This window comes from Nannospalax galili, unplaced genomic scaffold (assembly GCF_000622305.1).
Source record: "Nannospalax galili isolate Female #2095 unplaced genomic scaffold, S.galili_v1.0 scaffold390, whole genome shotgun sequence".
NCBI lineage: Eukaryota > Metazoa > Chordata > Mammalia > Rodentia > Spalacidae > Nannospalax > Nannospalax galili.
Genome location: NW_008330777.1, coordinates 5,405,984 through 5,421,010, shown reverse-complemented (window position 1 = coordinate 5,421,010; position 15,027 = coordinate 5,405,984). Strand labels below are relative to the sequence as shown.

Sequence of the window (15,027 nt, the reverse complement as noted above, 5' to 3'; positions counted from 1 at the left end):
AAACCCTTTCTTCTATTTTGAGGGATGTAATACATTACTGCTAATTGTTCTTACCTTCTCGTGCAATAGAATAACTGAAATTATTCCTCCTATATAGGGAAGATTGTAACTGCTTATAGACTTTTATCTCTCCTCCCTAGTTGTCTCTCTAGCCTTATCAACAACTGTTTTAACATCAACATATATTACAAAAAGTTTCATAGATCTACTTATGAGTGAGAGAATTTTTTTACCAAAACTTTATTGAGAATTTCATACAAGCATATAAGGTTTTTTGATCAAATCCATGCCCACTCCCTCCCCTCCAACACCTCCCATAGCTCCCCATCACTTTTTTCTTTTTCTTTTATTATTTTTTCTTCTTTCATTTATTTATTTTTATGTGGCTTTTGGCTACTCTGACATTCCCCCTTCTGAAGAGGTAACCCTAAATTTTTTTTAAGGATTAGATACAAGCTCCCAAATACTTTTGACATTTTTGGCTTTGGAACAGAGTATGTTACTAACAGTCCCAAGGACATTTTGACTTTTAGCCAAGAAACTGGCTACTTTTCTTAGGGGTCTTTTTACCCTAACTGCTTAGCCAATTCCTACCTCCTATTCTTATGAGACCATCCTCTGAAGGGGTTACCAAATGCCAATAGGGAATAGGGACACAGACAGCTCTGGCTTCTTCCATGTTGAACAGGGACACAGGGTGAGGCAATTGGAGTACTCCTTCAGTGGGTCTATCTAAAAGACTCCCAAATTGCATAACTCTTATCTCTAAGGGGAAAAGAAAGTCTTTGAATCATGAATAGGAGATGTGAAGGAGAAGTAAAGGCAAGAGTAATTAACATTACAAGTTCTAGACAGGGAACTAGAAAAAAAAGTCAGAACAGGGAAATTTTCACATATTCAAAAGAAAGTCCATTGGAATTTCTTGACAAGGGCTTCCAAAAGCAGACCTCTATTGAGTTCCTCCTCATTTTTCTTTTGTCTTCCAAGGCTGGACTCTAGAGTGATGGATTCAGGATTTGCATTCAGGTATTTTGATAGCTGTTGGAGTGGTTAGAATCAGTGTCACTTCCCTCTCAAAGGCTGCTGAAATAGGGGGAGAAAACAAATTTATCCATCATTTTAGAACAATAGCAGGTTGTCTCTCTTAGCTACAGGTGAGCACTACAGTATTATAGACCAAGATTTGAAGTGTTACATCTGAGCAGCACTTTCTGGTTAGGAACAAAATCATCAATGAGAAATAATTGTCTAAATAACTTTTTATATGGACTTAAGTCTAATGTCTGGGAAGTATAATTCCTTGAACTCTTAAAGAAGCATAATGATGACTTTACTCTTTGGTTATGCTTTCCTTTTGGGTGTTTAAAACCATAAAGTTGGCCCAAATAAATCAATTTATTTTCACGCTTAAGGTCATCTGAGGATCTGTTCCTCAGGGGTCACATGGGCTTGGGAGGAGCTCCTGGCTCATTTCTTTTACCAGTTCCATCTATGTGAAGACAAGTCAAAGGTCCTGTTCAACCATGCCTGGCTTCACTTGGAAGCATGAATGAGATGTTTCCTCTGCGTTGATCCTCCTCTTTGTAGACTGGACACTGGTTCAGGTCCATCTCATGGGGTCTCCATGACCTCCCTGAACAAGAGGACAGGTGACTCACCACAGTTACAGGACATTTTGAGAGATGTTCCTTAGTCCCCTGGAACTTTGTCGACCTTGGAAGGCAAGGGGAAAAAAACTGTCCTTTTATTTCCTCTGACCACATTAGTTTAGGCCTTCCTCTTTGTAGACTGGACACTGGTTCAGGTCCATCTCATGGGGTCTCCATGACCTCCCTGAACAAGAGGACAGGTGACTCACCACAGTTACAGGACATTTTGAGAGATGTTCCTTAGTCCCCTGGAACTTTGTCGACCTTGGAAGGCAAGGGGAAAAAAACTGTCCTTTTATTTCCTCTGACCACATTAGTTTAGGCCTTCAAGAATGGCTGTTAAACATCCAATAAGGTTAGTTCCACATACTTTTACTCACATGCTATGTAGATAAAGCTTAGGTAAAGAACCAAATATTCTCAGATAAATATTGACTAGATTTATATTTTGTTCCTTAAACTAGTTGACTAAATTATGACCATAAAAAATTTAAGATTGTGTGTATATTATTTTTGTCTCACCCTTTATATATAACAAACCTAAGCAGACCTTTATCACTTGTTTAGGCTTTCCCATTTTTTGGGTCTATTTCAGAAAATATCTCCATTCCCAAATCCTTTTAACATCTTTTACATTCCCATTTTCTTTTCTTAAAATAATTATGAGACATAATAGCATTAACAAATAAATTTTCCATAGGTTGTGAAACTTCTTTCCTGGGGATGCTAAGCAATGCTTATTTTGTTTTAAGGTTCTAGTGTCAAGCCAATGTTTCATTAAAGTTTTTCTGGGCCACAAAACAAACCTCAACAAATACAAAAATATTATTTGTTTTCCTGTGAGTGTGTGATATCTTACTTAATATAAAGTCCATCTAAATTATGATAAATTGCAGGATTTCTTTTTTTTAAATTTAGAGCTAAATATTATACCATTGTAATACTACATGGAATACTACATTTCAAAACTATCCTTATATTGTTAGACATTTAAATTGATTCCATGTCCTGAATAATAATAAATAAACTTTAGAGTTTAAATGTTTATTTGCTGTGCTAATTTTCATTTCTTTTGAGTGTAGAACTATTAGTGGGATTTTGGATCATATGGTAATTCTAGTTTTGGATTTTTAAGAAAACTGAATGCTGTTTTTCATAATAGCTGCACTAGTTAAAATACCCACCAACATTGTAACAGCTTTCCTCTTCACCCTCACCAACATTTATTTGTCAGTCATTTTGATACCAGTCATCGTATCAGATGAGGTAATAGCTCATTGTTTTTATATTTGTAGTATATTTCTCCATAAACTAATAGTATAGACTATTTATTCATGTGTCTATTGATAACTTGGTTATGTTCTTTTGAGATATTTATTCTGATCCTTAGTACATGTTAATTGGATTATTAGAGAGATTAGCATTTGTTGTTTGTGTTCTTTAAGTATTATCATATTAATACCTTGTTGGATGTAGTTTGTCTATGCATTGGTTCCTCTTCCGCATATACAATACTTAGGATGTCATGATTTTTTTTTTTTTGCTCCTGTGCACTTGGAATTTAATTAAAAAATCATCATCTGTACCAATGTCTTCAAATAGTCTCCCTAAGTGTTTTTCCAATATTTTCAGTCTCAACTTCCACACTTAGGTCTTTGATCTCCTCTGAGTTGACTTTTTATGTCCGTGTAGACAGTCTTCTAGTTCACTTTTCTGTATGTGCATATTCAGCTTTCTTAGCCCTGTTTAGTAAAGAGATTGATCTTTCTCCAATATTTACTCTGCCATCTTTGCCCAAAATCATTTGATTTCAGAAACAAGGATATATTTCTTGGTCTCCTATCCTGCAGTGATGCTATTGTGTTTAAATTAATGCCAGTATCACACCATTTTGGATATGATAGCTTGCTTTGTAGTATGTGCTAAGGTTCATAATCTCAATAAAAGAATTTTAGAATGAACTAATAGTCAAGCTTATAGCTAATTTTATTAGAATTTAAAAGAAAAGCCTTCAAAGCAGGTGAAATATAAATGTTGGCAGCTTCCCGGAGGAGGAGAATGATGGAGAGAAGAAAAAAGTCATTCCTTTTAAAATGGCATGGAGGTCACACATGCTAAAAATTAGCAGTCACATGCCCTGTCTGGGAGGGGCGCTTTAGAGAAAGGATAAAAAAGCTCAAAATATTTGGGCAGCCCAAAATTTAGGGAAAGCGTGCTTAGGAAGACACAGAAAGAAGGAAAGGTGAGGCTATGCTTTGGACTTACTCATGAAGCTGCTTGTCTACAGCCTGTTAAGATACTGCATTAGGGGCAGAGATTCTGGGAAAGAAAACTACAGTATCTCCTCAGTGAACTATTCTTCTCTCTAGCATGCTGATAATGAAGCCACTGTCCTAGGGGTGCTTCCTGGCCAGGTCATTGACCAGGCCAATTAGGGTGTTAGGTTTCTATCCAGGTTCTTATGGGGCCTTTCTTGCTGCTGTAACATGAGCATATTGGAAGAAAGTGACAACATAACCAGTCATTCTGTGCACAATATCTAACTTGATGCTGATAATCCATTCTGCCCTGGAGGAAGAAGGCTGAAAACAAGGAAAAGAGGCAAACACCCTTTTAAAGAAGAGCTGTAGCCCCGATCCACGCACATTAGCTTTCCTCAAAAGGTGATTCTGACAATCACAAGCTCCATCACTGTGAGCAACCTCCATATTGTCTTTGCCTGATGTAGTTTGTCTATGCATTGGTTCCTCTTCCGCATATACAATACTTAGGATGTCATGATTTTTTTTTTTTTGCTCCTGTGCACTTGGAATTTAATTAAAAAATCATCATCTGTACCAATGTCTTCAAATAGTCTCCCTAAGTGTTTTTCCAATATTTTCAGTCTCAACTTCCACATTTAGGTCTTTGATCTCCTCTGAGTTGACTTTTTATGTCCGTGTAGACAGTCTTCTAGTTCACTTTTCTGTATGTGCATATTCAGCTTTCTTAGCCCTGTTTAGTAAAGAGATTGATCTTTCTCCAATATTTACTCTGCCATCTTTGCCCAAAATCATTTGATTTCAGAAACAAGGATATATTTCTTGGTCTCCTATCCTGCAGTGATGCTATTGTGTTTTAGGTCTTTGATCTCCTCTGAGTTGACTTTTTATGTCCGTGTAGACAGTCTTCTAGTTCACTTTTCTGTATGTGCATATTCAGCTTTCTTAGCCCTGTTTAGTAAAGAGATTGATCTTTCTCCAATATTTACTCTGCCATCTTTGCCCAAAATCATTTGATTTCAGAAACAAGGATATATTTCTTGGTCTCCTATCCTGCAGTGATGCTATTGTGTTTAAATTAATGCCAGTATCACACCATTTTGGATATGATAGCTTGCTTTGTAGTATGTGCTAAGGTTCATAATCTCAATAAAAGAATTTTAGAATGAACTAATAGTCAAGCTTATAGCTAATTTTATTAGAATTTAAAAGAAAAGCCTTCAAAGCAGGTGAAATATAAATGTTGGCAGCTTCCCGGAGGAGGAGAATGATGGAGAGAAGAAAAAAGTCATTCCTTTTAAAATGGCATGGAGGTCACACATGCTAAAAATTAGCAGTCACATGCCCTGTCTGGGAGGGGCGCTTTAGAGAAAGGATAAAAAAGCTCAAAATATTTGGGCAGCCCAAAATTTAGGGAAAGCGTGCTTAGGAAGACACAGAAAGAAGGAAAGGTGAGGCTATGCTTTGGACTTACTCATGAAGCTGCTTGTCTACAGCCTGTTAAGATACTGCATTAGGGGCAGAGATTCTGGGAAAGAAAACTACAGTATCTCCTCAGTGAACTATTCTTCTCTCTAGCATGCTGATAATGAAGCCACTGTCCTAGGGGTGCTTCCTGGCCAGGTCATTGACCAGGCCAATTAGGGTGTTAGGTTTCTATCCAGGTTCTTATGGGGCCTTTCTTGCTGCTGTAACATGAGCATATTGGAAGAAAGTGACAACATAACCAGTCATTCTGTGCACAATATCTAACTTGATGCTGATAATACATTCTGCCCTGGAGGAAGAAGGCTGAAAACAAGGAAAAGAGGCAAACACCCTTTTAAAGAAGAGCTGTAGCCCCGATCCACGCACATTAGCTTTCCTCAAAAGGTGATTCTGACAATCACAAGCTCCATCACTGTGAGCAACCTCCATATTGTCTTTGCCTCAGTTACTTCAGTCATAATAATAGAAATTATCTCATAATGATGTCCTAAAGTTTAAATGACAATACATGTAATGAAATGAGAACTACACTCAGAAAAAAATGCCTTTCAATAAATAACACTGTTATTAATGATGATGCTAATATCACTGTTGTTTTGACTAATACTGTCAATACTGTTCACATACTTGCAAAAAAAAAAAAGGTAAGATCCAGAATCTCTGCTCACAGTGGCACTGCCTAGGTGGCAATGTGTTGGTCACAGGAAACAAAACTTATCATGCATTATCTGTGAACTTCATTTTCTGTATCCATAAAAAATAAGGCAAAGAGACCACATACTCTCTGTCCTCTTTCCCTACTGATATTTTGTAATGGGAACACATTTTAAGATGGCATAAAAGTAAAATTCAAATGCACGCAGATGAACATAGCACATAATAATTACCATTAGAACCCACGGAAATGGATTACTTTAAAAGGAATTGTTCAGGATAATGAGCTTAGTTTGCTTTTGTTATTTCTAAGGAAGGAACTAAATGGATAAATCTTTTTCTTTTCTGAGACTTGCTTTTTCACATGCAAGGATGACTACTAGATATTGTTTCTGCTTTCTACATTTTTTAAGTTGTTCTTATGCACTTAGAAATGCTTTTCTTTCTCTTAAAATTCTTTTCTTTATGATAATAGAGCTAAAAAGAATAGTGTTAAAACATAGCTTGTAATTTTGCCACTTCTGCCCTGATTGGGAAAACAAAAAACAAAAGCCAACAACCCAAGGTTATATTTAAAGTGTTTACTATGCCTGAATGAGGAGGTCAAACCTCATGCTGCTGAAAGTGGAAATAGAACAATCAGCCAGTCCACCACCACAGGGATTGATTTAATGTGACATTTTGTAAGACTCAAATCTTTGTTAATGGAACTACAGCGTGTTTGGATTATAAAATACAAGGTTCATTTTAAAATATCAAAAATCCTGACAGTAAACTGGCCACTCTGGGCTACACAGAAGACAAAGACGTGATTGGGCTTAAATTTGTGCTACTAATTTAATAACCAATATTTATTCAAACTATTTTTATAATGTCTGTCATACATAAAGCAAATTTAAAACTCTTGTTCATATTTTAACACATTTCATTTTAAAATGGCCATTTATTGAAATTTTTGAAACCAGGGACTCTTGTTCACAGAACATACCTACTTTGGGAGCTGATCACACATGGACCCACCTGATTATTTCCTATGGTCTTTTCCAAGGATAGTTTGGTCTCCTCATTTTTGCTTCCCTTTTAATTTTGATGGACAGAGAATTTCATGTACAATCAGTTATCTTCTTGCCTTTAGCTTAAGGCAAAAACACCTCAGCATATTTTGAGCCCTCTAACTTCAGCACATCAGAGGACATGTTGGAGTGCTTGTAAGGAGAGTGACTGGAAGCCCAACTTTATAATAATCAGAGCTTCTAATAAATTCTGTTTTCCTGCTCCATTGAGAAACATGAGGTTCATTTTTTAAGTAGAACTCTGATGTATTCCTCCGGAAGAAGAGAAGTTATTAGCAGAGGCGATTTTTGGAAGACAGAGAGTACAGCTCCTGTAAAATTAAAAACCTTCCACTGAATTGTTGCCAACATTCTCAGAACTCAACATTGACTAATTTGATTATGTTACTGACTGTACACTGATGTTGTATGTCTCTGTGCCATTTATTTACCTCAATTAACAGTCTCTACCCCTCCTCACTTATTTATTTGCCAATTTATATTTTAAATGGAACCTTTTTTTTTTTGAAATGCCAAATACAAGTTGTTAAAAATATATTTCTCTAGCTGGGTATGTTGGCATGTACCTGGTATCCCAGCCACAGGTGGGAGGGTCGCTGCAAGTTTGAAACTTTCCTGGGCAACATAGGGAGATCCTGGCTCAAAGAACAAAAAAGTAAATAGAAATAAAACAGATGTGTTTTTCTACTACTGCCAGTTTTGGAAAAATACTTAGGACTATCTCTTTTATTCTCTGAGTTTATCCTTGAACTATATTAACAGTTTCCTCAATGTTTGCTAACTTGGCTAATAGCTCACTGCAGTTAGTATCCTATCTCTTAATAACAGCCACATCTTCTTCTGACCAATGAATCTAATGAAATGACCAGTATTTTATTCTTATATTAAAAATTAGGAAACTATTTGAACAGTGGGAATAAATGAAAATAAATTGTAGCTAAGTATCAAAAATCATAACTGAAGTAGTGTTCAGATCAATACAATAGTCAGTTTGATTTGGTAGAGTTTCAATAATATTTGAAAGTTTCATCCAGCTGTTCAAAACAGCTGCAGTTGAAATGACCATCACTGAAAATGGGTATAGCAATCAAACGCTGCAAAAAAGCACATATTAGATATTGGACTGCTATTAAATCCACCCCACATTAAACAAGCTAGAACACAAAATTTTAGAGTATCATAATTCAATGGTTCAGCAATGGTTGTTTTAAAATCTTTAAGAGCTGGTGAGATGGGTTAGTGGGTAAAGGCACTTGGTGCCAAATGTGATAGCCTAAGTTCAATCTGATCCCTGGTTTCCACATGGTAGAAAGAGAGAACATATTTTTAGCACCTGTTGTTTGACCTACACACAGACACTGTGGCAAGTGTACCACCCACAAATACACAGAAGATATATAATAAAAGTAATTTAAAAAAGTTTTGATGCTTTAAAAAGAGATATTTTTTCTTCATTATGAGACTAAACTTGTGCTCTTGGTAAAGAAAAGCATGTTGGTGATCTTTACATTTACATGGTTGTAAAATTTGGCAATAGCAAAATTCATATTCATTTCAGATACTGTATTTTCCACTAATGAATCCCCAGAAAACACTGATATTGTGCTTTTAAAATCTACCACTGGGGAAATTTGTCTGTATATAAATTAAAAAGGCTGGCCAGCCTAAACTACATGTCAAGAAAAATGTAAATGTATTTTTAGTAAAGACAGAATAACTGGGAAATATTCAGAACAAACACTAAGTGAACCTATACTTCCCAAATACAAACTATTTGGTCTCTTATTATAATAAATAGGTTCAAGCAAGGTACACTGGTGCATGCCTTTAATCACAGTACTCAGGAGGCAGATGCAGGTGGATCTCTGTGAGATAGAGGCCAGCCTGGTCTACATTTAAAAAAAAAAAAAAAAAAAAAAAAAGAAAAGAAAGGAAAGAAAAGTAAAAGGAAAAATAAAGATAAATGTATTCATTACATTTTTCATTTATAAAATAACTATTTTTTATTTGATAAGAGATATATTTTCACAATGCAAACTTTTGATTCTCATCCCCAGGCAAGTTGATCCCTCACTGGAACAATTCAATTCATTCTTACAGTCAGTTCATGATTATTGTAAAACACTTAAAATAAAATCACATACAAGCTGATCAATATGCACAGAAAACACGCACCTGCCTTACACAGCCTTGATATACTTCTGTGAGATTTAAAATCTTATTTCTAGAAACAGAGCTATAAAGTGAAATAGTCTTTAAATTTGCTTGAGTTAATGTCTCAGTATTTATTTTTTTCCCAAGTAGTATGTAACAACATAAATCCAAACTATTGTGGTTGGAGAGCAGTTGCTTAGGTGTAAATTGTAAAACTCTACTGCTCTGCTAACTTCTATTTTGGTTGTTGTTGTGTGTTGTGACCATAGTGTAATCTAAACGAAATTCACACGTGAACTAGAAAAGTAACTATGTAGAAGCAAAATTATGTGTTGATGTGATACGACTTCTTATGTCTCATTGAATTGTTCATTGAGTAAGAAATAAAAATAGATGAAATGAAACTTTGCTAATTACATGGGAATATGCCCTGGCAACTGTGAAATATGTAAAGTGAAATAGGAATTTTAAATTTTGAGCATGAAGTTCCCTATAGAATTAGCAACAGGATTTCTTGTGGATGTGATTTATTTTTAAAAGGTAACTGAGAAATTTACAAAATAAATTTAAATGCTTAAACCACCGAATAATTACAAACGAAGAGTTGAATAATGTGAAAACCATAATTTTTATGGCTGGAAACTGCAGACACATGTAAACTGTTTTAAAATATATCTACCAAATTGTTTGCCAAGACTGGAAAGGTAAACTACCCTACTATTAGACCATAGAACTCTTCTTTTCACCTAAATAAGTAAGTAAAATGCATTTAAAAAAATCTTTCCATTAATTATCAAAAAACATTAGAACATAATGCTTAAAAGATGCAGGGTGTGAAGAAATTGTATTTGGATTAGACACTTGTCTTTGAAGCATCTTTTCCTGTATGATCTCAAGTATATTACCGTTCTCTCTGTGCTAGTGTGTTTATTTGCAAAATCAAAAAATATTAAATGTATATCATTATTAGGAAAATTAACTAAGAAATATATACTAAATCATTTCATCCTAAATTCAGCATATAATATATGCTTAACATAGGGTAGTATCATTAGTATTAATAGTTTTTAATTAGGACTCTAATTTTAGTATTAATTTTTACTTGTCATTTCTATTTAACTTTATGAAATGTCCAATATATGAAATTTTCCAAGTGATTAAAATAGGAAAATCAAGCCCAGCATTGGGGTGCACACCTTTAATTCCAGTACTTAGGAGGTAGAAAAAGGCAGATTTCTCTGAGTTCCAGGCCAGCCTGCCTGGTCTACATATTGAGCTCTTGTTCAGCTTGAGCTACAGGAAGATGTGCCTCACAAAAACAAAACAAAACAAAACAAAAAAATAGAAAAATCAAATGAAGATTATTTTTTTCTTGTTTCACTTTGTGAAATGTATGAGTTCAATTCTTAGATACTTTTGGAATTCTAATTTTTCATCAAAGGCAAATCCATTTTAAATTGAAAAATGCAAAATACAGTATGCTTCATACATGGAAGCCAGATTTTCTAAACTTCAATATACCTGGAAAAATTTGAACAAGATTTTGAGATAAAATAAAATGCTGATATTTATATAATATCTTAAAGATTTTCATGAAATCTTGTCTATGAAGGGGTCCAGTGTTTATGCTGTACAATTTATATCAATAATGAAACGATATCAGTATTTATGTGGTGTTTTTTTTCCTCACCTAGTAAAAGTGGAAAGAAAGACAAAATGGCCTAGCTAGTCCCTTTGAATACTTTTATAAGGATTTCAATCCTGATAGCAGAGCTCTCATGCTTTAATCACTTCCTAAAATACCATCTATTAATAATGTTATACTAAATATTCAATATAAGAGTTTGGGATTGACATATATGCTAAGATCCTAGCATTCTGCCATGACATCCTACAGTTCATGTGAAGTAAATCCATACTTTTGCAACAGACCCAATATTTTGAGTCATTCCAGACTTAACTTCTTAGACTATATTTAGAGTCTTATCTAACTATCATGTGAATCATATATGTGTGAATGACTGGGGATGTAGTTTAGTTGGTAGAGTGTTTGCCTAGCATTCACAAGACCATGGGATGGACCCTTAGCACCACACAAATTTGGGCTGGTGTTTCACACCTGTAATCCCAATACTAGCGAAGTACCAGCAGGAGCATCAGGAGTTCAAACTCATCCTCAGTTACCTAATGAGTTTGAGGTTAGCTTGAGTTACATGAGACCTTCCCTCAAAATAAGTGTATGCATTAACTACTTAATTACTTGATTAATTTTATATGTGAAACAAATGTGTGTTATATCCTGAGGCAAATTCTCCCTCTATCTATGAGCCTATGAAATCAAACAAGTTACATTCACCCAAATGCAGTTATTAGACAGAGAACTTCCCACTCCAAAGTGGAGAAACAAAAGAAAAGAGCAGCAGATCCAAGTAAATCCAAAGCCCTACAAGTCAAGCAACATAAAACTTAAGGCTGAAAAGTTATTTTGATTGCATGTCCTGACACACATTTTAGCCATTCAGAAGAAACCATGACACACTCTGAACACATTGCTTAGGAGTTTCTTCCACTAAATATGCATTTTCACTCCTCTACTTTCCACAAATCATTAGTACAATCAAGTTCTTAGTTGATTTATAATAAGATTAGCTCTCCTCCATTTCCAAAACCTTGCACCTCATTTCCATATAATTTAGAATCAAAATTTATTTTCCCATCTATTTTACTACCAACATTCTCATCTAGATGACTTGAGCAATTTCTAAGAAAATTTGGGTTGTGTACAGCACTCTTTTTTGAGGGGGCACTCACCAGAATTTCCCTTAATGTTTCACTCATGATAGTACAAGCTTTTTCTAAAATTCACTTCAAAGCCACCCCTTCCTATTCCCTCTAGCCAGATCCAAACTATTTTTATGCCTTCATATTAAAACATAATCTCATTCTCATGGGCACAACATTCATAATGGAGTCACCTCCTTTAGACCTCATCTCTTCATTTTATCACAGTGAATCTTAGGTTCTAATATAATAATTTGAGAATGGTTTATTCATATTTATATTTCTATTCAATCAAAGGAGTTCTCCTCATTAACCTAACTAGCTGTCAGTTTAATTATTTGTTAACTATGAATAATACCTGTCCATAATGTGTATTTGGTACTTTCTTAAACTTAGTAAGAACTTGGTTAAGTAGCAGTAATTCCTTCCATTTATATGACAGTCTATTTGGAAGGGGTCTTGCTCTTCAACAATGAAGACCAGAGACCTACGACAGTAATCATCCAAATTAGTATCTCCAGTCCTCCTTCCAAAAGTCTTCCCAGCAAGTGAGAACCCAGAATATTCTGAGGTCATCAGCTGTTTTTCATCTTTTTGATGTCTTAAATTGATTCTTTGGCCATTTCTTGTGTTCAGTTCTCAAGCAGTAAACAGATTTTCTAAAAAGACCTGCTATATCTAGGGCCAACGATTCCTAGGTAAACTTCTCCTTCCTTAGGACACATTTTAAGAGAAGGTGTAAACTCTTAAGTTCAAATCCCTAAAAAGAGAATGCTTCACTTTAGCCAGTGTAGAAGAAGTCAGCTTTTTAGCACGTACAATTTAATCAAGTGATGAAAATTCACTTCCCTAGCTACCTGTGATAATTTGTTATTTAAAATGGAATTTGCATGTTAGAAATTGAAACTTATAAGGTCCATTGAAGTAAGTTATGCATACATTTGTGAAAAACACGAAATTTGTAGCATTTGAAGGTAATGCCACAATCATGTGCATGGTATTTTCTGAATGAATTTAATGTTTTCTTTAAAAGAGAACTTATTCTTCTAGTAATTCATTCAGTAAAACTTTATAGATGACTTACTTTGTTTTGGCCAGTGAGATATATTCGAAATTCATACAACTTTCAAAAGGAAGTAAACCTGTATGTGAGAGTTAAATCTGAAGTTTCTCTTTCAAACTAATTTTGAATCTTACGTGTATGTATGTGCACCAACTGTGTGTAGTGCCTGTGGAGGCCAGAAGAGGACATCTAGTCCCCTGGAACTGTAGTTATAAGCTGTTGTGAGCCACACTATGTGGGTGCTAAGAACTGACCTGGGTCTTCTGCAAGAGCAGCTCATGCCCATAATGGCTGGGCCATTTCCCCAGGCCCAGATCTGGAGCTCAATATTTTGACCACTGGTTCTGCTTCATTTCTAAGATTAGAAGAAAAGGCACAGAATTCTTTAATGACCTGGTGCATGTCTTACCATTTCTATTGATGAATGAATATTGCCAAAGTGGAATAATAATATTGGAATTTTATAAATTCACAATAAAATTGAATTACATCTCAATGGTGATATAACATTATTTTACGAAAAAGGAAACATGTTAATAATGTCCTGTAAAACTATTTTTTTAGGTGCAGCTTAGCTTTTCTTATCATTTCTTTGGCACAATCCATTTCTGTATTAACTAATTTGAAAGACATATCTCTGATACTTCTTGTGAGATCCAGATCTTTATCTTTTGTTGCTCCTGGATTGATTAGGTTTATACTCTTTATTATTTCATATTCATTCATTATTTAATTCATCACATTTTATTGACTAGCCTGCAGATAATAATTTCATATGCTATTTTATATTAAAAATTGTTTTGCAAATAAGCAGTCCTTTCAAAATTATTACCCTAGGAGATACTAAAAACTGCTACCTAAGTAAACAATTTATATAAGTGCTACACACAGAGAAATAAACAGGGATATGTTGTAAAGACGGTCTGGTGGTGAGATTCAGTTTCTCTTCGAAGAATTGTTTCAGCTGAGTTCTGAAAACTGGCTTAGTGTCAAGTCTGGGTGATGGGAGAAATGTTTCTGGTGAAAGGACAATGAAATTCCTCAGTTCCAAATAAGATATACCCAAATGTGTTAGAGGAAATGATAAGAGTGTGACAGAATCAAGTAACTGAGGAACTTTGAGCAGTTGATAGCTGCCTAGAGAGGAAAAATAATTCCTTTCTGAATTTATGGCCACTGATAGGTTTCCCGGGTTCCAATGCATGGCTCCACACTCCTACATATGAGCAGTACTAATTGAACTTTAGTGGATTATTACAAAGCGGAAATGGGAGTGAATGATCATGTTTTACTGTATACATAAATGAAATGCTCAAAAATACAGAAAAATTAGTATTAAAAGTTGTAAGAAGCTCAAATGTATAGATTAATAAATTAAGGATACATTGTATTTTTATTTTAGAAAATTAAAGAGTAACAATATAAATACAATACATTTAAAAGATGAATCTAGACCTGGGGTCATGGCCCAGTGAGTGAAATGCGTACTGTGCAAGCATGAAGAACTGCTTCTGGATCCCAAGCATCCATATAATGCTGGACACAGTGTGGCCTAGACCTGTAATCACAGTGCTGATACGGGAGTAGAAGGTGCAGAGACCGATGAATCCCTGGAGCTCAGCTAAACTAGACAGCTTAGCTGAATTGATGACCTCTAAGCTCAGTGAGAAACCCAGTCTCAAAAAATAAACACACAATCATGTAAATAGTGTTTATTTATATATAATAAAAAGAACTGAAGAGTCAGCTCATCAGTTAAGAGCTCTAACGTTGTTTTTGCAGAGGACCTGGATTTCATTCCCAGGATCCATATGCAGCTTGCAACTGTATATAACTCCAGTTGCAGGGACCCAATGCCCTTTTCTGACCTCTTTGGGCTCCTGCACACACTTGGTGCATATATA

The 15,027-nt window shown here is 35.0% G+C and overlaps 1 protein-coding gene across 24 annotated transcripts in view; it reads left to right on the top strand.

Annotated features, from left to right (window-relative positions):
* Ppfia2 (PTPRF interacting protein alpha 2) overlaps positions 1–15,027 on the top strand; it is a 580,223-nt gene that overhangs the window by 390,064 nt on the left and 175,132 nt on the right. The window lies entirely within an intron of this gene.